The following is a 22,601-nucleotide window of genomic DNA, read 5'->3' as shown; positions in this document are numbered from 1 at the left end:
AGATGCATTAAGCCCTTTTTATATAACTTCTGACTTCTGGTGCCATGGGACCAGAAGTTACCATGGGACCAGAGAGTCCTCAAAAAGGGATGAAGACATCAGAGGGCTAGTATCAGACAGGGCAGGGGACTTATATTTAAAGCACCACTCCAGTGCAAAAATAAAACAAAATGCTGGAGTGATGCTTTGTTTCTCTATCAAGGCTTAGCAGCAACAGCTAAGGTCCAATCGCTTGAAGGAGAATCTTTCAGCACTATAATGCTAAATAAGCAACCACACCTGCAACATCTTCCAGTGTACGTTTTGTAATGCAGTTGCATTATGGGTTCCTTCCTGATCAGTCTACGGATTAAATATGTGGCCATCAGATTCAGTTATCCCTTCCAAATCCCAGGCTGCTATTCTTTGGGAGAAGAGCCCTCATAAATGGACCACTTGGTTTCTCTAAGATGGTAGGCCAGTTGGATGCTGAGTGCAAAACTAGGACATTCCCTTATCTCGAGCGAAAATAGAAGTCCCTGATTAAATTGCTCTGACCTTGTAGTCTGGAGGGATAGGAAATGGGATTGGTGTTGAATGCCTTTTCCCATTCGGAGTGGGCTGCGATAGACAGCATCCATGGGCTAGGCTTTTCTTAAAATGCCTCCATCACATTTTTCAGAACATGTAGATAATAAGAGCACAGTTTTGTGCTTTAAAAAAAACAGTACACTGAATTAAAAAATTGTAAACCTACCCTATATAGGGATGCTAAAGTTTTGAAGGGTCAAATCAGCTAACAGACTTGCTTTAAGGGATAAAATATTGGTTTTGTTGCATTTATTAATATATCTTATGAAATATGCAATACATTTTTAGATAATAAAATTGTGAAAATTCATCAATTGCATTAGAATTTTATATGAGAGGGGATAATACAGGTATTGCATTTCCAAACTTGACTGTAAAATCTTTCATCCTAAACACATTCTGTGTATGGAATGGCATTATGATTTCAAATATCTTTTGTGTCAAAGTTTCATCATTTATATAGCACCACAATACAGTTAGTTTAATAGGTAATCCTTATGTGTGAATTAATATATTTTAAGAGTTTCTCTAAACCTTTAAAAATCAAGCGATTTTGTTGCAGTAATGAAAGAAACAGTTTTCCAACACTGAATTCAATGAATGGTGTTACCTTAAATGGATTTTTCCGAGGCACATTGTAAAAAAGGTTTACACATAATGGGAAGGTTATTTTCTTGTACAATACAAACAATAGCCTCTACCTTGAAACACTTTCTAAATGTATATATTCTGTCTAGTAGGCTATCAACCACACTCACAAAAGTGGTTACTGTTAGCTTAGATATAAAATAACATCTACTATAAACTTACTATAGCAAGTATTTTCTGTAATTTTGGTCAGGTTTATATTACAAAGGTATACTTCAGGTCTAAACATAAAACAAAGTTTCTGTTATGGTATAATTATGTACAATGATAATTAATTAAAATAAGCAATATGAGTAATATTTGTTTCTCAACTTTTTTGACAAGTACATTAACTTAATACAAAGATTCAATATTTACAGTAGTGACCATTATACAGGTCTGCAAGGATCAAATTGTTTGAAAATTAAGAGCTGATTTTTGCATACTTTGGATTTCTGATATATATTTATAAAAAAAATTCTATCATTTTTTTCACAAACACTGAATCCGTAGGCCTTTTTTTTGCACCATACTTTGACCTCTTTGTTTGCCTTTTGGTGGATGATTTTGGTGTCATTAGATTATTTGGAAACTAATGGATGCTGTGCTACGATTGTATGCTGTGGCCACAGAAGATTTTCTTAACCTAGTCCCAAAGAGTGTGAATAGCATGCAATTATGGTATATCTTTCATTGTACCTCGACAGTATGCGCTCTGGTTGGTTGTTATAACAGCCAGGAAAGGACTCATCCCAGGAGCCAAAAAAGTTGGCCAAGAAGAACTTCATTGCAACATGGATTCAAGAACATAGTTGCGGAAAGTTTAGTTGATCCCACTAAAGTTCTCCTGTCACCATTACACATTAAGCTTGGACTGATGAAGCAGTTTTTTAATGCTCTACAGAAAGAATGAGAGACATTTAAGTACCTGTGTACCAAGTTTCAGGGACTGTCTGAAGCAAAACTGGAGACAGGCATTTTTTGTGGTTCTGAATACTTGGAAATGTATGAAGGACGAAGTGTTCAAAACAAAAATTAAAGCTGTTGAGAAAAGGGCTTAGGATTCTATTACAAAAGTTGTAAAGAGATTTATAAGTAAAAACAAAGATCTAAAATGCAAGTCAATAGTGGAGAACATGCTGGAATATTTCAAAGGCTCGCGTTGTCTTATGAATTTGAAGTTATGTTTTTTACTGTACATTTTCATTCGGACGAGTTTCCTGAAAACTTTGGTGCTGTTAGCAAAGAGCAAGGAGAAAGATTTCATCACGATATGAAGGAGATGGGATGAAGATATCAAAGTAGATGGAACATGATAGGGTCTACTGATGGATGCTTCACAGAAAAGATCCACAGGCCTTCTATAAGAGAAAAGGTATGATGAGAAGTCTTTGAAGAGAAAAGGAAAAGGTGGAAGAATTAATTTCTAACAAAGTTTCACAATGAATATTCAATAAATTTGTACATAGAAAATTGTGTACCTTTTTGGCTACAATAAAGATTTTTTTTTAATTATCTTGCTTGTATGTGATAATACGCACATTTTGTGCAAAATCAAATTGGGATGATTAAAAATAGAAGTATTTTTTTAAATCAGGACATAAGAAAACATAAGAATCAATCAATGTATTTGAAACAATTTTTATAAACCCGAATTTTCTATACCTGCAGCCATGATCTGTGTCAAGCTCAGACACTGCTGAGCTGTGACATGTATCTCTCCCCAGAGTTATAGACCATGGGAGGGGCTTATTCCTACCGTCCTCATTTCGATGGGCAGGACGCCATATTCTTGTGCTGCCATTACTGGAAAGTCACCAGTAATAGTTCCTTCTCTGCAGCACATGAATCTGGCTCCCGTGAGTATGCCCTCATCTGTGCTACCTCCCTGCTACCGTCCTGACCTGTGCCCTTCCCATACTGTCTGTCTGTCTTTCATCCCGGTGACTCTCCTGTCCTGTGTCTCTCTTGTTCCTGCATCTCCTTGTACCGTCTGTTTGCCCAGCCTCTCCTGACTTCCCGGTCCCGTCCCTGTGTGTTGCAATGATCTGCCGGCCCCTGACCTTGCTTTGTTTGTACTTGACTTTGCCTCCGCTTCTCCCTCCAGACATTGGCATGACTTCCTGGGTCCCTACCTTTTGGCTAGCACCTGACCACATTTTGCATCTACCTGTTGCACTCAGGTTAACTAACCAGCTGGGACACAGGAAACGGACATATGGGATCCCTTGGGTGACTAGTTGGACAACTGGGAAGCGATCCAGCTCCTAGATGTTATGACCTGATCCCCTGATGAACCCCAATCACAAGAGGGGGGAAACGCATAGGGTAAAAGGATCTTTCACCAGACACATGTTATAAACTTATATATGAAGATTAGGAGAATTGGGACATTAACCACCTAATCTTTGTAGCCCTGGAGGACTACCAACGAACAGTGGGGTGGTTTTTCTTAATTGTCACTACTGTATATTGATCATCTGTATGTGACTGATCTTGATCTTCCATATCTGTCTCTAGGCACAATCCACATCCTGTTTTACATGTCTTTGAGTCTAATATTATTTATGTGGGTTGTACTTTTTACATACTGTGAACTTCTTTATGCCTTACTGGAGAGTTGTTTCTTGACTTCTCCTGCAATCAACTGGAGCTATATGTTAAAACTCCAGGACTGATACTTTTTTTTTGGTTTTTTTTTCTCTCAAACCTAATCTTCAAGTGTGTCTGGTATATATGTGCTGTATCTATTTGCACTTGCCCTTTTTTGATAACTGGTGGTGGACTATCTGAGGTAGACAGGAACAGAGAGGGTGAGTCGACGTGGAATGGGGGCACCACAAAACTAGGGTGCTTAAAGCCCCATTGTTAGGTAGGATCGAGAGGAGGGCTAGACAGCCCCCCTGGTATCCAATATATAACATCTTTCAGTATATTCACCTTAGGCTCCTCTATTATCATCCCTATACCTCCTCACCAAGTGTGTATTTTCCACACTACATACATATTGTGTGTTTGTTTGGTTGAATGTCCTTGTGAATTTTTAATATTATAATTAAAAAAATTGGTTTTATGGGTATTAGTTACGTTTTGGTTTTTCTCTATTGAGTACCCTTACCTTGATTGTGGTCTATTTCAGATGACTCTGCTGACTATGGTCTTGGTAAAACACAGTGAATCTACAACAGCAGATGACATGGCTCCCCAAACCATTACTGATTGTGGAAACTTCACACTAGATCTGAAGCAGCTTGAATTGTGTATCTCTTTACTCTTCCTCCAGACTTTGCGACCTTCATTTCCAAATGAAATGCAAAGTTTACTTTCATCTGAAAACAACACCTTTGATCATTGAGCAGCAATCCAGTTCCTTTACTCCTTGGCCCAGGGAAGATGCTTCTGGCATTGTCTATTGGTCATGAGTGGCTTGACACAAGAAATGTTACACTTGTAGCCCATGTCCTAGATAAGTCTGTGTGTGGTGGCTCTTGAAGCACCGACTCCAGCAGCAGGCACTCCTTGTGAATCTCCCCCAAATTTTTGAATGGCCTTCTTAACAATTCTATCAAGCCTGTGGTTATCCCAGTTGTTTGTGCACCTTTTTCTACCACACTTTTTCCTTCCACTCAACTTTCCATTAATATGCTTGGATACAGCACTCTGTAAACAGTCAGTTTCTTTAGCAATGATCTTTTGTGGCTTAGAAATCTTGTGGAGTGTGTCAATGACTGCCTTCTGGACATCTGTCAATTCAGCAGTCTTTTCCATTATTGTGTAGCCTATGGAACTAGACTAAGATACCAATTTATATGCTTAGGAAGCCTTTGCAGGTGTTTTGTGGTAATTATTCTCATTTTCTGAGATAATGAATTTTGGGTTTTTATTGTCTGTAAGCCATAATCAACAACATTAACATAAATAAACACTTGAAATAGAACCCTCTGTGTGTAATGACTCTATATAATATATGTGTATCATTTTATGTATTAAATTACTGAAATAAATTAACTTTTTGATGATATTCTAATTTTATTGAGATGCACCTGTATATATGTCTGAATTCTTTCAAGGTGGTACCAAAAAAGCTTTAAAGTAATTATCTTGAATTAATCCTCCTGTCCAGCTCCATGATTGACCTTTATTGTAATGCTGCCAGAGCTACCTGTGTATGGAACTATCTTTTACTATCAGTCCATATAATCCATACAATTCTATTCCCATCACAGATATTACCTCTACTCACATCTATCTGCATGACCCTCTACTATGAGAAATTTAGTAGTCTTGCAATTACATTCCAACCTACTGGTAAGCAGAGAACTCTTGTCTGGACACAGTTTGAAGTTTTGGCTTTTACTAAAAAGACCAGATATGTGGCACACCACTGGGTACAGAGGAGAACTGACGGCAAGCAGGTGGGTGAGGAGAGAAGTGGATATTGTCTAGTTCTTTTCATTCCACACTTTCGGAAGCAAGCAGTGAGGAGGCTGGACTGGTCAGCAGTGAGGTAAATTTGCATCCCTGCACGTTTATATTACTGTGTTTTTCCAAAAATAAGACCTCTCCAAATATAAGCCCTAACAGGGATTTTCAGCATTTTCGGAGCAAGGCTTAAATATAAGACCTACCCCGATAATAAGCCCTAGTCACGGTTCAATAATGAAGTGTCTATGCAGATAAAATAGTTAAAGATACTACAAGACACTTCATTATATTCAGCTGACAGTCTGCAATCATACTCATCAGACGCCGAGTGGGTGGACCTGCAGTGGATCGCACACCTACACACATCAGATCGCACGCACACATCATACCTCACATCCACACACATCAAATCACACACACAATCACCCATCAGATCAAACACACAATCACCCATCAGATCGCACACACACACTCCTCACATGCAGCGATACCAATTTCTTCTGGATAGCAGAATCCTGAGACGCAGTGCAGTGGAACGCAAGGACCTGGGGCTTCGGATGGAATGCTTACAGGACCTGCGATGTGTAACTTCCTCCCATCTTTCCCTGTGGCTGGAGGCATTCTGTACCGCTGGATGCGGTGAGTGACTAGCGAGTGTGTGCGTGCGATCTGATTAATGAGTGGGTGTGTGATCTGATGTGTGTGTGTATGAGTGTTTGAGCATGATTTGATGTATGTGAGTGTCGGCCAAAAGCAGGGAAGGACAGCATGCAACATACCTGCTGAGAGGGCCTGCCGGAGATACAGGGAGGTCCTGTGAGCCACGTAGATGTCCAGGGTCTGGTAAGTATCAGTCTCCTGCGAAGGTGGGGTGGATCTGCTTTTTTGGCGGGGTAAACTTACCCCCAACCATGTTTCTTCAAGAATAAGACCTACTCCAAAAATATGCCCTAGCACTTTTTGAATGTCAATGTCTTATTTTTGGAAAAACATGGTAGTAATAGTCCCACCGGGTTGATTGAACTATACCATGTCATATCAGGTGGAATCAGCCTTCTTTGGTGGATGTTATACTAATGTAAAAAGTCATCGGGTACTTTTTTGGTGGTGATTCACCAAAATGACATTTGAATGCATTCAAATTTGAAGGGACCTGCAACGTGCAGTAGCTTTGACTCAAACTTGATCCTCTACTGATCGATAAGCTTATTTCTAGTCATAACTGTTAAATGATTAATTTATCAACAGCATATGAATCATAAGTATAATGGATCTACATTCAAGAAATTATATTACACTGGTTTTGCAAAGTGAAAAAACCCAAACTGTTACTTCAAACAATAATCACAATAACAAACATGTTAATGCCATTGGCTCATGTAAAAAAGTATTACAATTTTCAAATTTGTTTAAATTTTCAAATTTCAGGTTACTTTTTAGTTTAGGAGGTGAGAGTACATGAGACGTACCACTATTACTGGACATTGTATTATACATTGTGTAACTTGTATCCTGTATTGCTTTAATTTCGCCTTTTTTTCTATTTGTTTTCAATCTTGTCTAATTTTCAATTGTGTCCATGTACAGTAGTTAGAGGCTAATTGCTATTTAGTCTCCCATATACAGTGCACCCAGACATGATTGATTCCTGCTCTCCTGTCTCTATGTAGCATACCTCCAGTAGCGGAAGCAGCCTGAAGGTCATTATATAGACGTTGTCTGCATGGTAGTAGTGAATGAATGGGAAGAGACAAAACAGCAGTAGCATATGTCTTTCTGCCAGACAATCCAACAGAAGCTGTACAGAAAAGCAATGACTACTCATATCTTGAAATCTATTACAATCAAGGTATAGTGACTGAACATGTAACCTAGATCACTGTTTAATGTTTGTCCATCTGGATTACAGTGTCATTAAAGCCACAAATATGACTGGGGCAATTAAAAATTTCAGGTTTAAAGCTCACACACATTACCATGGCTTTGGACACCCCCAAGTTGGAAAAAGAAACATCTAACAACTGTAGAAATGTATTTGTTATGATTTTACACATTTCACACTGAAAAACATAGTTCTTAATCATACAGTAGTAAGTGATAGCACTAACTGACAAATCTTAATGCCAAGGCATTTAGGATTTTTTTTTTCTTCATTTGATTTACTCATTGCTGCTTGGGAACTGGTCCATTGATCTTTCCTTGCACCACACTTTAAATATGGACATTTTCTCGTGGATGTGAGCTGATAAACTTTTCTATTTTTTATAGAGTATCAAACCCCTAGCCGCACAACTAACAACACCTCCTCAGACGTGACTTCCTAAAAGGCTGTCAAGGGGTTTCTTGTACCTCCAAAAGGACCAGAGGGAAGGCCGCCAAACACTGCCAACAAGGGATAAGGAAAGTGTGCAGGAGGAGGCAAATACCAACAGTGAGAAAACAAAAATGTTCATATAAGGTGTAGTGATGAGCAAATCCATGGACATTCAGGCTCGCCGAACCAGCATGGACCAAAAAAAATCAGGTTCGGCAGTTGAACTTGACCCCGAGTTTGATGACAAACAACGAACCGCAAATAAGTCTATGGGGACTAAAACATGTGTGCTGTAAAATGGTGCTAGTAAGTAGAGATGAGTGAACCTAAGGTTCAAGGGGGCTTTACATTCAATGACATCGCTAACGAGATGTCGTTGCGGTCACAGAAATCGTGATGCACATCCGGCCTCGTTAGCAACCTCGTTGTGTTTGACACGTACGAGCGACCGCTAACGATGTAAAATACTCACCAAATCGTTGATTGTTTACAAGTCGTCCATTTCCCAAATGTCGTTGCTGCTTTTGGACGCAGGTTGTTCATTGTTCCTGAGGCAGCGAACATTGCTACGTGTGACACCCCAGAAATGACAAACAGCACCGTACCTGCATCCTCCAGCAACGAGGTGGGCGTGTCTTTCTTGTGCCTGATCTCCGCACCTCCGCTTCTTTTGGACGCCTGTCGTGTGACGTCCCTGTGACGCCACACAAACCGCCCCCTTAGAAAAGAGGCTGTTCGCCAGCTACGGCGACGTTGCTGGGAAGGTAAGTCTGCGTGACGGGTACTGGCATATTGTGCACAAACGATGGGGCGGGTGCGATCGGCAGCGACATTGCTAGCGATGTCGCTGCGTGTAAAGTGGCCTTCAGTGTTAAGTGTTCGTACCGAACATAGACTTTGAAAAAAAAACAGTTTGCGTTCAGAGACCGGGTGCTTTACGTATGCAAACCAATTGCGCAAGCATAAAAAAAAACGTAGTGCAGCGTCCTCTCTGAACCCTGATGCACATGCTCTGGATGTGTGTCCTCCACACATCCAGCTAAAGCAAGGCAGGGGATGCAGTCAGAGGTCGCCCCCACCACCCGGGGCTGCAGTTAGCGGGCGCCCCCACCACCCAGGGCTGCAGTCAGTAGGCGCCCCCACCATCCAGGGCTGGAGTCAGCAGGTGCCCCTTCATCTGAGGTGGAGCCAGTGGCCCCCTACCACCCAGGGCTGGAGTCAGCGGGCCCCCACCACCCGGTGCTGGAGTCAACAGGACCCCCACCACCAAGGGCTGCAGTCAGCGGGTGCCCCCACCACCTGGGGCTTCAGTCAGCAGGTGCCCCCACTACCCGGGGCTGGAGTCAGAGGGCGCCCCCACCATCCAAGGCTGGAGTCAGCGGGCACCACCACCATCCGAGGCTGGAGTCAGCAGGACCCCCATCACCAGGAGCTGCAGTAAGCAAGCGACCCCACCACCCAGGGCTGGAGTCAGCGGGCATCACCACCATCCAAGACTGGAGTCAGTAGGCGCCCCCACCATCCGAAGCTAGAGCCAGCGGCTTCCCACCACCCGGTGCTGGAGTCAGCGGGACACCCACCACCTGGGGCTGCAGTCAGTGAGACCCCCACCACCAGGGTCTGCAGTCAGCGGGTGCCCCCACTATGCAAGGCTGGAGTCAGTGGGCGCCCCCACCATCCGAAGCTGGAGCCAGCGGCCCCCCACCACCCAGGGCTGGAGTCAGCGGGACACCCACCATTCGGGGCTGCAGTCAGTGGGCCCCCCCTACCATCCAGGGCTGAAGCCATCGGCTCCCCACCACCTGGGGGTGCAGTCAGCAGGACCCCACCACTAGGGGCTGCAGTCAGCGGCCCCCACCACCCCTGGTGATCTTCAGCTCATAGAGTGCCTACCTGTCTCTGCCAGGTGCTGCATCCTCACCAGCTCTGCGTTGCCCGCATCACTGTGATGACGAGCAGAGTGATGACCTCATCACCCTGGGCCGTGGGATGACGTGCCATCTCCCTGCTCTGCTTCACTCACAGTGCCTCCCACCACATGGCTAATTTGCATGTGATGCCCTAGAGGGGCTTCGCATGCACCTTAGTCATGTGCAGTAGTGGCTGAAGTGACATGGCCGGGCCCCTCTGCTGCGGCTGTGACTGGGGCTCAATGAAGATGGTGGGCCCAGCTGGCCAGGGGCTACATAAAGCTAAGTAATTAACCTGGGGGCGGCTGGGCCGCTCTCTCTTCACCGAGCCCAGTACATCAGTCACAGTAGTAATGCCCTGATGGCTGCCCTGCCTACACCCCTCAAACCTTCCACTGCACAGTCTCACTGTCATTCTTGGAAATATAAGAAAAATATGCTCAGGCACTCATACATGACAAAAAGAATGAAAAATATTGTATATTTCTTTTAACTGCTGTTTTATTTGTGCAAATGTTTAGAACAAAAAAATCTGATGTTTCGGCCCCAGCTCCGGACCTTTATCAAAGAAATTAGATGTATGCGAAAATAGAGGAAGCAAGTAGGAGGTGAGTCAATGATCACTTGTAAGTAGATATTTAAACAAAGGAGGTATGTCTTTGCTGTGTTCCAAGATCATATATTAATAGAAATAGTCACAGGTAGTGCTACGATATGAGTGCCAGGACTTATAGGAGGCTCGTCCTAGTAAACTGGTTGTATGATAAATGAAATTATGTAGTAATACGTAGAGCTTAAATGGGGATGGCCCCGGTGAGTCTTTGTAATAACAAAGCATATATCCTAAGAACTGGTCTGTATTGGAGCCAGTTATGTCCATAGAACAAAAAGCCTTTGATAAGAAACATATGATGCGTGTCCAACGTGGAATTCACTAGAGTACGTCAATTCCTTAATGTGCAGAGTAAAAAAGGGAGTGGGGCACGAAGCCCTGAATGTGATCTAGGTTAGACACCTGTCCTTAGGATACAAATACAGTGATTTCTTTTGGGGTCTTGCAGAAGTTAGTACAATGGTGGTTCCTGTGGAGGGGTCCTGTGGTTTTTTTTATGTTTTTTTTGTTCTGAACCTTTGCACAAATAAAACATCAGTTAAAAGAATTATACAATCTTTTTCATTCAATACTTGTATGTATGAACGCTCAAGCATATTTTTCTAATATTACAGATTTTTTCCTTGGTGGCACTAGCTAACTAAATAGTTGCGCTAGATTTTATCCTACCCTATTGACTCTTGTAAATATACACACACACAGTCATAGTCACAGTCAGCACCATTGACGTTGCTCCACAAAATGAAGTATTTCCCTCAGAAAATTAATAATTAACCCTCTACACCATCCCTTTCTATAATAAACCCTCTACACTGCCCCTCTCCATAATACACTCTCTACACCGCCCCTCTCCATAATACACCCTTTACACCTCCCCTCTCCATAATACACCCTGTACACCGCCCTTCTCCACAATATCTCTCCTACACTGCCCCATGTATAATATGCCCTCACATACACTGCCCATCTGTATACTATCCCCCCCACACACACTGAGCCTCCGTATATCCCCCCATTCACACTACCCCTCTGTATACTATCACCCCACACACACACTGCTCCTCTGTTTAATATCCTCCTGATATAAATGTCCTCGTCCTGGTATATATGTCTCCTTCCTGGTATATATGTCCCCATTCTGGTTTATTTGTCCTTTTCCTAGCATATATATCCTACTCCTGATATATCTGTCCCCTCCCTGGATCTCTCCTGGTATACATGTCCCCATCTTAGTCCCCTCCTCACATATATGTCCCCATCCTGGTTTATTTTTCCCCTATTGGTATATATGTTCCATACTGGACCACTTCTGGTATATACTTTATATCCCCCCCGGGCACATTCTGGTATATATGTCCCCATTCTGATTTCTGTTGAATTCCTGATACATATGTCCTCTCCTGGTATATACGTCCCCTTTCTGGGCCACTCCTTGTATATTTGTCAGCTGGAAAGAAGAACAAAACAAAACATTTCACGTCACCTTCTCCAAACCATAGTGCATTTCACCTGGATGTGCACCCTCCATTGCACATCAGCTGAATTATGGCAGGGACTGCTGTCGGCAGCCCCCACCACCACCCCGGCTATTTTCCTGCTCCTGTCTTAAGCTAATGGAGAAATCACCTTTCCCCGCCGACTGCTGCGTACTCGCCACCTCCCCAGATCAGCGTTGCCTGCAGTAGTGTGATGAGGTTGCAGAGTGATCACCTCATCACACTGCTTGATGCTGGGAAATGCGATGTGGCACTGGTACCCTACTCTACTCCACTGTCCTTATTTCCAACACATGGCTAAGTTGCATGTGATGCCCCTTCATGCACAAATTAGCTGTGTGTGTGGCCAAAGGGACACAGCTGGGTCTCTCTGCTGTGGATGTGACTGGGGCCCGGTGAAGAGGGGGGCTTGGTCAGCCCAGGTCTTAATAAAGCTAAGTAATTACTCCAGGTTCCCCTCTTCACAAGGCCCCATACACCAGTCATGGTTTTCATGCCCTCGGAAGCATTAGCAGTTGGACAGGGTAAAAAAAAGGCAATGGCTCATCAGACAGAGGAACTGAAACACAACAAATCACTGGATTGAATCCCCAAACCAAGCCATGAGAAAATTACATAATTATGCCACAAATTTAAAACATTTTCTTTGCAATATACTACAAAAATTGAAATGTTATATTCTATCAGATGATATCAACAGTATGAAGCATGAGTTATTGTATTACATCGTGCTGTCCTGTGTCTGATGCTCTTCTGTATGACTAAATGAAAAATAAATTGTACTATGTTCCAGCATTTTGTAGAGGATGACAAGCAAGGCTTAAAGAGGAAAACACAAAGGACATAGTAGAACATACAGTTAGGTCCAGAAATATTTGGACAGTGACACAATTTTCGCGAGTTGGGCTCTGCATGCCACCACATTGGATTTGAAATGAAACCTCTACAACAGAATTCAAGTGCAGATTGTAACGTTTAATTTGAAGGTTTGAATAAAAATATCTGATAGAAATTGTAGGAATTGTACACATTTCTTTACAAACACTTCACATTTTAGGAGGTCAAAAGTAATTGGACAAATAAACCAAACCCAAAAAAAAATTTTTATTTTCAATATTTTGTTGCGAATCCTTTGGAGGCAATCACTGCCTTAAGTCTGGAACCCATGGACATCACCAAACGCTGGGTTTCCTCCTTCTTAATGCTTTGCCAGGCCTTTACAGCCGCAGCCTTCAGGTCTTGCTTGTTTGTGGGTCTTTCCGTCTTAAGTCTGGATTTGAGCAAGTGAAATGCATGCTCAATTGGGTTAAGATCTGGTGATTGACTTGGCCATTGCAGAATGTTCCACTTTTTTGCACTCATGAACTCCTGGGTAGCTTTGGCTGTATGCTTGGGGTCATTGTCCATCTGTACTATGAAGCGCCGTCCGATCAACTTTGCGGCATTTGGCTGAATCTGGGCTGAAAGTATATCCCGGTACACTTCAGAATTCATCCAGCTACTCTTGTCTGCTGTTATGTCATCAATAAACACAAGTGACCCAGTGCCATTGAAAGCCATGCATGCCCATGCCATCACGTTGCCTCCACCATGTTTTACAGAGGATGTGGTGTGCCTTGGATCATGTGCCGTTCCCTTTCTTCTCCAAACTTTTTTCTTCCCATCATTCTGGTACAGGTTGATCTTGGTCTCATCTGTCCATAGAATACTTTTCCAGAACTGAGCTGGCTTCATGAGGTGTTTTTCAGCAAATTTAACTCTGGCCTGTCTATTTTTGGAATTGATGAATGGTTTGCATCTAGATGTGAACCCTTTGTATTTACTTTCATGGAGTCTTCTTTTTACTGTTGACTTAGAGACAGATACACCTACTTCACTGAGAGTGTTCTGGACTTCAGTTGATGTTGTGAACGGGTTCTTCTTCACCAAAGAAAGTATGCGGCGATCATCCACAACTGTTGTCATCCGTGGACGCCCAGGCCTTTTTGAGTTCCCAAGCTCACCAGTCAATTCCTTTTTTCTCAGAATGTACCCGACTGTTGATTTTGCTACTCCAAGCATGTCTGCTATCTCTCTGATGGATTTTTTCTTTTTTTTCAGCCTCAGGATGTTCTGCTGCACCTCAATTGAGAGTTCCTTAGACCGCATGTTGTCTGGTCACAGCAACAGCTTCCAAATCCAAAACCACACATCTGTAATCAACCCCAGACCTTTTAACTACTTCATTGATTACAGGTTAACGAGGGAGATGCCTTCAGAGTTAATTGCAGCCCTTAAGGTGGTGTCACACACAGCGACAACGACAATGACGTCGCTGCTACGTCACCATTTTCTGTGACATTGCAGCGACGTCCCGTCGCTGTCGCTGTGTGTGACATCCACCAACGAGCTGGCCCCTGCTGTGAGGTCGCCGCTCGTTGCTGAATGTCCAGCTTCAGTTTTTGGTCGTCGCTCTCCCGCTGTGACGCACAGATCACTGTGTGTGACAGCGAGAGAGCGACGAAATGAAGCGAGCATGGAGCAGGAGCCGGCATCTGGCAGCTGCGGTAAGCTGTAACCAAGGTAAACATCGGGTAACCAAGGTGGTTACCCAATATTTACCTTAGTTACCAGCCTCCGCCGCTCTCGCTGCCAGCGCCGGCTCCTGCTCTGTGCACATGTAGCTGCAGTACACATCGTGTAATTAACCCGATGTGTACTGTAGCTAGGAGAGCAGGGAGCCAGCGCTAAGCAGTGTGCGCGGCTCCCTGCTCTCTGCACTGTGACATGTAGCTGCAGTACACATCGGGTTAATTAACCCGATGTGTACTGTAGCTAGGAGAGCAAGGAGCCAGCGCTCAGTGTGCGCGGCTCCCTGCTCTCTGCACATGTTGCAGCACTGTCGTTATGATCGCTGCTTCGGCTGCTGTGTTTGACAGCTAAGCAGCGATCACAGAAAATGGTGACGTAACAGCGACGTCGTTGTCGCTGTCGTTTAGTGTGACCCCAGCTTTAGACTCCCTTGTCCAATTACTTTTGGTCCCTTGAAAAAGAGGAGGCTATGCATTACAGAGCTATGATTCCTAAACCCTTTCTCCGATTTGGATGTGAAAACTCTCATATTGCAGCTGGGAGTGTGCACTTTCAGCCCATATTATATATATAATTGTATTTCTGAACATGTTTTTGTAAACAGCTAAAATAACAAAACTTGTGTCACTGTCCAAATATTTCTGGACCTAACTGTATACTGTCAATTACGCTATATTATGGAGCAGTAGTGAGTCCACATTGTGTACCACATTATGAATGAGGTTTAAGATGTGTTGCTACACAAAGAACCACTAATGCCCTGAATGACTACATAGTAAGCTGTAATAATTGTGATAACACTATGCCTGATTATAGACACTTAATTTTCTCCAAAAAGTTGTATGATATGAACTGCTTGCGCTCTCTCAAGGTGGTCGAGAAATCTGTTATACAGTTTTAATGGAGTATCATAGCATGTGTGGTACACAAAGTAGGCATTTTACCATGTGGGGAGGGAGAAATGAAGCATCATTCTGCATGAAGGCAATAATTGGTTGTCATTTTTTGTGAGATAAAGAATTAATTGGCTTTGTTTTAAAAAAATGTATCTCAAATAAAGAATCAGATGTGATCCCATGCTGTCCTGTGTTTACACTTTTTCTTCCTCCCTGGCCTAGGAGCTGCGGTATGATCAGACTATATATATATATATATATATATATATATATATATATATATATATATATATATATATATATATATATATATATATATATATAATATAATATATATTTTATTTTTTTTTAAACACATCCAGTTGTGGAAATTATTATTATTCCAAGATCTGTGGATTAAACTTAACTTTGTTAATGGGAAAACCCCTGTAAATAAGGCAAACAATAAATCAAGTTGTTTTTGTTAGAAAAGGGGAAGTACATTGAAAAATTTAATAGTAACATATTGCTTTGAATGAAAATTTATTTCTAAAAAACTGAAAGCTATATAACGTTTTGTGAAGGGTTATGGTCTTCGTCTTTAATTTGCATAACTCATTTCTTCAGTTTCATTTAATTCAATATCTTGCTGTAACTTTGATCTCCTAAAGACTGTATGAGTTTGTCTGTCTCATGATTTTAATTGGATGAACGTCAGACCCATAACACATGACAAACAAGAAATGAGAATCCACCAAGAATTATTCAATAAATGGTGATCTGCATAAATTGTGTACATTTTTTCAGTATGAACATTATTTAACTACATTAACATTAAACTGACCTTGATACTTTTAAAATAGATTCATTCTTATAGTCATGTATTATACAATTTTTAAGTCTATGTATCTGTACAGTTTTTTTGAAGAAAAATTTTAATTTTTAGCAACCATTTATTTTTTTATTTGATTACCTTCGGTTCGCCAATCTTTAATAAACATCTCGATGTTCACCTAATGGTTCCTCAAACGTTTTCGAACCTCATTGGATTCAATAGAAGGCCAAACCTAAGACAGAGAAAACACCTGTAGGGGGGTCAAAAACTTCCAAAAAAAAAAAAAATATGTTTTACAGAGCAGCCCCACTGATTTGGCACAGCCATTAGACAACACACAACTTGGAGTCTTGATATTTAAAAAGATTTCAGGCAGACAGCAGGACAGTGGCATCAATTGCCCCCCCCCCTATTTCCCCATAGTGAGTTTGCATAGTAGTTAAGTATGGCCCATGTTTAACACCCCAGGGTTGAGGGGTTTTCACCTGACACATCACCATATCGGGGGTGCAGATCCTCTGCGTCATCACAGGCTGATCGGACCCGGTTTCGTGACCGTGAGATGTACTGAAGATGGTGAGGGATGGGGTGAATAGGAATGTCAGTCGTGACACCACCTGTGGTATGCAGCCAGGGAGGCGGCCACCACTGCATTGTCTCTCACCTGGGCAGATGTTGGGTGCAGCCGAAATGGTATCGCTTCCCACAGGTGGAGTGGGCCCGGAAGGATGGCGGGGGTGGCAGTCCCTGGGAGCGCCGAAGCGCAGGGCGACAGCAACCAGAATCAGAGTCAATAGGTGAGGGTTCCAGGTCTTTACTTACTGGTTCAATGCTGCACCCCAGGTACTGGTCTTTGCCATGATGGGCTCCGGTCGATCCTGGGCAGGTTAAAGGTAGGTATGGTATGGCAGTCTGTGGGCCTTTCCTCCATGTACGCTGTGTCAGTCCCCATGGTATGAAACACCTTGGGGACCCACTTGATTGTCTAAGTATCCCAGCTCTGTCGCAGGTGAAGCAAATCCTCGCCGTGGAGTCCGACTGGATCTAGACCAGGGACCCCATGTATCACTGTGCCTCGAGCTATGTGGGTAGTGGCCGGGAAGATATGGAATCCTCCCATCCTGCAGAGTTGGTTGCCAACATGAAGTGAAGCTAGCCCTAGGGCTCTGCACCCTGTAGTAGCACCGGCCCTGGGTGAACTGACTCAGTATCTCCTCAGCGACCGTTAAACTCCTATGTCCCACAAGATTTATCGGTACCGAGTTCCTCTCTTCCAGAGGTCTCCAGCCTGCCCCTGGTCTGGATGATTCTACCTGGAGGAGCTCTGAACCACGCCCTGCCGGTAACCATGTTCTTCTGTGTCCCAAACGTTCTGAAGTAATTCTCTCCTGGCTCCTGTATTTTACTACTGCTTCCCCCTCCCTCCAGATGAATCACCAAGCTGGGGAAATCCCGTTGTTATGGTGATCACCTTCAGCCTAATTAGTGGAGAGCACCTGCTGTATGTGTTATGCAAGGAAACTGCTGACTCATTCTCTAACTGTGTGGTGTAAGTAAGACATACCAGACATTATCCTCCTCCTACCTGGGATCGCTACTGCGCCCCAAATGGGATGCAGTACTCTGTGGTGACTGAAGCCTCAGGAGCGCTACATTCCCCCACAGCAAATCACAGCACTCCGGGGCTGCAACAAAACACAGTTAAACACCGCAATATTTTGTCATGCATAGCAAACAAATAACAGTCTTCCCTTTAGGAGAGGCAGATCACTTCAACATATCAAACGTTGCAAACATTTCATATCATCAGGTTAATCAAGACAATAATCTAAAAAATATATTTGCATACAGAGAGAGAAGAAAAAAACAAAACTTTGCATTTCAATCTTTCTTATCTCAGATAAAACAGATAAAGCGTTGTCAACCGGCAGCAACAAGCGACCCAGTCTATAATACCATAAACCGGTGCCAATTACTTACAGCGGCAGTCCTGACCACGCATAACCCAGTGGCCCAGAAATCCAACCGATCGAAGTAGCAGAAAAGTACTTTAAATATTTACGTACCTTTCAGTGATGCTCCAGGGTCCTCCGGGCATCCAGGTTTTGGAACAATGATGGCAGCCGGTTTCAGTCCATGCTACCACCCCATCATTTCCTGCATCCTGGGGATGCGGGGCTCCTAACTCCCTAAGGTGAATGTCGGGTAGGGGGAGGGAACGGGTTTTCGTGCCCCGCTGCAATTCCACCCATGAAGGGCGGGCGGTACCAGTCCTTTTGGGTACACATGGCGCCCGTCCTTTCTTTTTCAATGGACGCCAGTGTACAGTCACAAACCGGTAGTCGCTCAGTACCTGCAGTCGTGGGCACAAAATAAACAATTGACACAATCCTGTAAGGCACATGGTACCAGGTTGTTGCGGCCACGAATATCCTGTTCATGACGCCAAATGTAACACCCCAGGGCTGAGGGGCTTTCACCCGACACGTCGCCAGGCCGGGGGTGCAGATCCTCTGCATCATCACAGGCTGGCCTGACCCGGTTTCATGACCCCAACATGTATAGGAGATGGTGGGGAGTGGGGTGAATAGGAATGTCAGTCGTGATGCCACCTGTGGTATGCGGCCAGGGAGGCGGCCACCACTGCAGGATCTCTCACCAGGGCAGATGTTGGGTGCAGCCGAGATGGTATTGCTTCCCACAGGCGGAGCAGGCCCCAGGAGGATGGCGGGGGTGGCAGTCCCTGGGAGCGCCGGAACGCAGGGTGACGGCAATCAAAGTCAGAGTCAATAGGTGCAGATGCCAGGTCTTTACTTACTGGTTCAATGCCGCACCCCAGGTACTGGTCTTTGCCATAATGGGCTCTGGTCAATCCCGGGCAGGTTAAAGGTAGGTTCGATATGGCAGTCTGTAAGCCCTTCCTCCGTGTGTGCTGTGTCGGTCCCCGTGGCATGAAGCACCTTGCAGACGCCCTTAGTTAAGCTCTGTCGCAGGTGAAGTAGATCCTCACCGTGGAGTCCGACTGGATCTAGACCCCGGACCCTATGTATCACTGTGTCTCGAGCTATGTGGGCAGTGGCCGGGAAGACATGGAATCCTCCCATCCTGCAGATTTGGTTGCCAACGTGAAGTATAGCTAGCCCTAGGGATCTGCACCCTGTAGTAGCTCCAGCCCTGGGAGATCTGACTTGGTATCTCCTCAGCGACCGTTAAACTCCTATGGCCCATGAGATCTACCGCTACCGGGTTCCTTTGCTCTCGAGATCTCCACCCTGCCTCTGGTCTGGCCGATTTTACCTGGAGGAGCTCTGAAGCATGCCCTATGGGTGACCGTGTTCTTCAATGTCCCAGACATTCTGAGGTGATTCTCTCCCTGCTCCTGTATTTTACCAGTGCGCCCCCCTGAATCACCAAGCTGGGGAAATCCCGTTGTGATGGTGATCACATTCAGCCTAATTAGTGGAGAGCACCTGCTGTATGTGTTATGCAAGGAAACTGCTGACTCATTCTCTAACTGTGTGGTGTAAGTGAGACATACCAGACATTAACCTCCTCATAACATGGCTACTATGCCCCAAATGAGATGCAGTACCCTGTGGAGACCGAAACCTCAGGGGCGCTACACATGCAACACACAGGATGTGGCCTGGCAGTTCAAAAAATCAAGAGGTGGATGAGTGACAGGATTAACACTCTTGCACCTACAACCCTGCCAGTGCAGACAAGACACAACTTGGAGACCCATCTTGGAATCTTGAAATTTAAAAACAACAGCAGGACGGTGGCATCATTACACCCCCCCCCTCCCCACCACACACACACACACATATATTTCCCCATAGTGTCTTTGCACAGCAGTTAGCTATGGTCCATGCAGCACACAGGATGTGACCTGGCAGTTTCAAAAACCAAGAGGTGGATGAGTCAAAGGATTAGGCGCCTTGTTCCTACATCTCTACCAGTATAGGCAAAAGACAATTTGGAGACCCTACTTGGAGTCTCCACATTTTCAAAAATTAAGATCAGCCAACAGGAAAAGTGGCAACAATTGGTACAGACCACAAATAGTCGAACTCCGCAACCTGGATGCTTGGGACCAGCCCTATAACAAAGCCTGAACCAGAATTTCTACCTTCACCAAAGACAGCAAGATGACATACATAGGGCTGTTGATTAGTGATGGGCGATCCCGAACTGTAAAGATCGGGGATCGTGTACATAATCACGAGCTTACCTGGGATGCTCGTGTTACAGGTCGGTCCAGATTGGGTCCAGGGGCTGTAAAAAAAAGCACATTATTAAAAAACATTGTCATTATACTTACAGGTCTCGCGACACGTCCTGCAGACTCTGTCTCCCAGCTGCTTCTGTGCTCAATCATTGCCGTGCCCACGGGTTGATGGACCTTCCATGATGTCATGACCATGTGACCAGTCAGGTGTGAATGTTGTATTACCTCGTTGGTTACAGACTGGTCACATGACTATGATGTCATCAAAGGTCCTGCTGTTAACTGAGCGATCGGGCGAGGCTCCCGATCCCGACTATCGGGGGGATCGCTCATCACTAGTGTTGATCCCTGACCCATGGCACTACAAAAGACAATTTGAAGACCCTACTTGGAGTCTCCACACTTCCAAAAATTAAGGTCAGACAACAGGAAAAGGGGCAATAATTGGCAGAGACAACAAATGGTCGAATGCCGCAACATGGATGCATGGGACGAAACCTGTAACAAGGCCTGGACCAGCATGTACAGGTGTAGGGCTGGTGCTCTTAAACCCCTGGCACTACACCATCGCCTTGTCTGTACAGTCTGGCACCGGGGTGCCAAAGTTATGGACTGCCAGGACTTTTTCATCTTTATGAAAGTTAGGCGGTCTACACTTTCAGGAGAAAACCGGAAGCGCTTATTCATCAGTAGACCGCCAGCAGCGTTGCAGACACATTCTTAGAACACTGGCTGCTGCACAGTCTAGAACTAGGGTGGCAAAGTCATTGGACATCCATGACTTGTTCATCTTTATGAAAGTTATGTGGTCTATGGTTTCAGGGGACAGCCAGATGTGCTTATACGGCAATACACTGCCAGCAGTGCTGAAGATACGTTCTGAGAGAATGCTGGCTGCCGGGCAGGTCAAGTCTTCCAAGGTGTGACAGGCAAGCTCAGGCCACTCTTCCATTTTTGAAGACCAAAATGCAAAAAGGTCCAATCCCCACCTTATGGCATCAATATTGAGCGCTAGATATTCTTGCACCATCCTTTCCAGTCGTTCTCTGTGTGTCAGACTTGTACTCTGTTCTCCTGCTGCATGTGATGGTCTAAAAAATGTGTGCCAAACATCACAGAAATTGATGCTACCACTTCAACTGCTGCTGATGCTGCTAATGTTTCTGCAATGACGATGCGACATTCCCGCGGTTGGAATTTTATAACTGCAATGCACTCTGTGTACCTCACTGCTTTCTTGGGGAAAACTACTGTTACAATGGTCTACAAGCTTGTTTCAATACTTCAGCATCTGAGCTTTCCTTTTCAGGGGAGGAAAGTATCTTGCTAAATTTACTCTTTTACCGTGGATCTAATAGAGTGGCAGCCCAGTAATCAGCAGCCAATCCGCCTCCTTTCTAAGGGGACGGGTCGTGCGGCGTCACAGCGACATCACACGGCAGCCGTCCAATAGCAAAGGAGGGGCAGAGATTAGCGTCCTTAACATGCCACCCACCTCCTTCCTTCCTCTTTGCCGGTGGATGGAGGTAAGGAGATGTTCGTCACTCCTGCGGTGTCACAAATAGCGATGTGTGCTGCTGCGGGAATGAGCAACAACATCGCTAATAAACAGGCAACGATATTTGGTTTTAGGATGATGTCGCGGGCGGGGAGGGCGCTGCACTCACCCACTGCTCGGGTCCGGCTGCTGCTGCTCGCTCGGTCGGTGGCTCGAGCGGTGGGCCGTATCCCGGGGACTCGAGCGGCGCTCCTCGCCCGTGAGTGAAAGGGGTGGTTTGGTTTAGGGATATTGTCCGTGACGCCACCCACGGTTTGTGGTGAGGTTGGGACACCACCGTTGCTCTGTACGGGGATCCCGGGAGTGTTGACAGGGAGCAGCTGAGATGTTTTCTCCCCTCCGTGGGTAGGGGGTTTTTGGTGGTCCCGGGGCCCGGTGGTGGAGGTTGGAAGGTGGGTTGTGGGGCCTTGCCGGGTGCAGGGTCGCGGGGCAGCGCAGTGCCAGACGGCACGGTGGTACTTACTGAGCCAGTAACGCACACTGAGTCTCTGGTAAAACAAACGGCTGGATGGACGAGTCCCACAGATGGCTGCGGCGGTCACTCCCGGTAGGTTGGCGGTAACTGTCTCTCCCTGC

The sequence above is a fragment of the Anomaloglossus baeobatrachus genome, chromosome 1, assembly GCF_048569485.1.
Source record: "Anomaloglossus baeobatrachus isolate aAnoBae1 chromosome 1, aAnoBae1.hap1, whole genome shotgun sequence".
Taxonomy (NCBI): Eukaryota; Metazoa; Chordata; class Amphibia; order Anura; family Aromobatidae; genus Anomaloglossus; species Anomaloglossus baeobatrachus.
Note: the sequence above shows the minus strand (reverse complement) of the source record.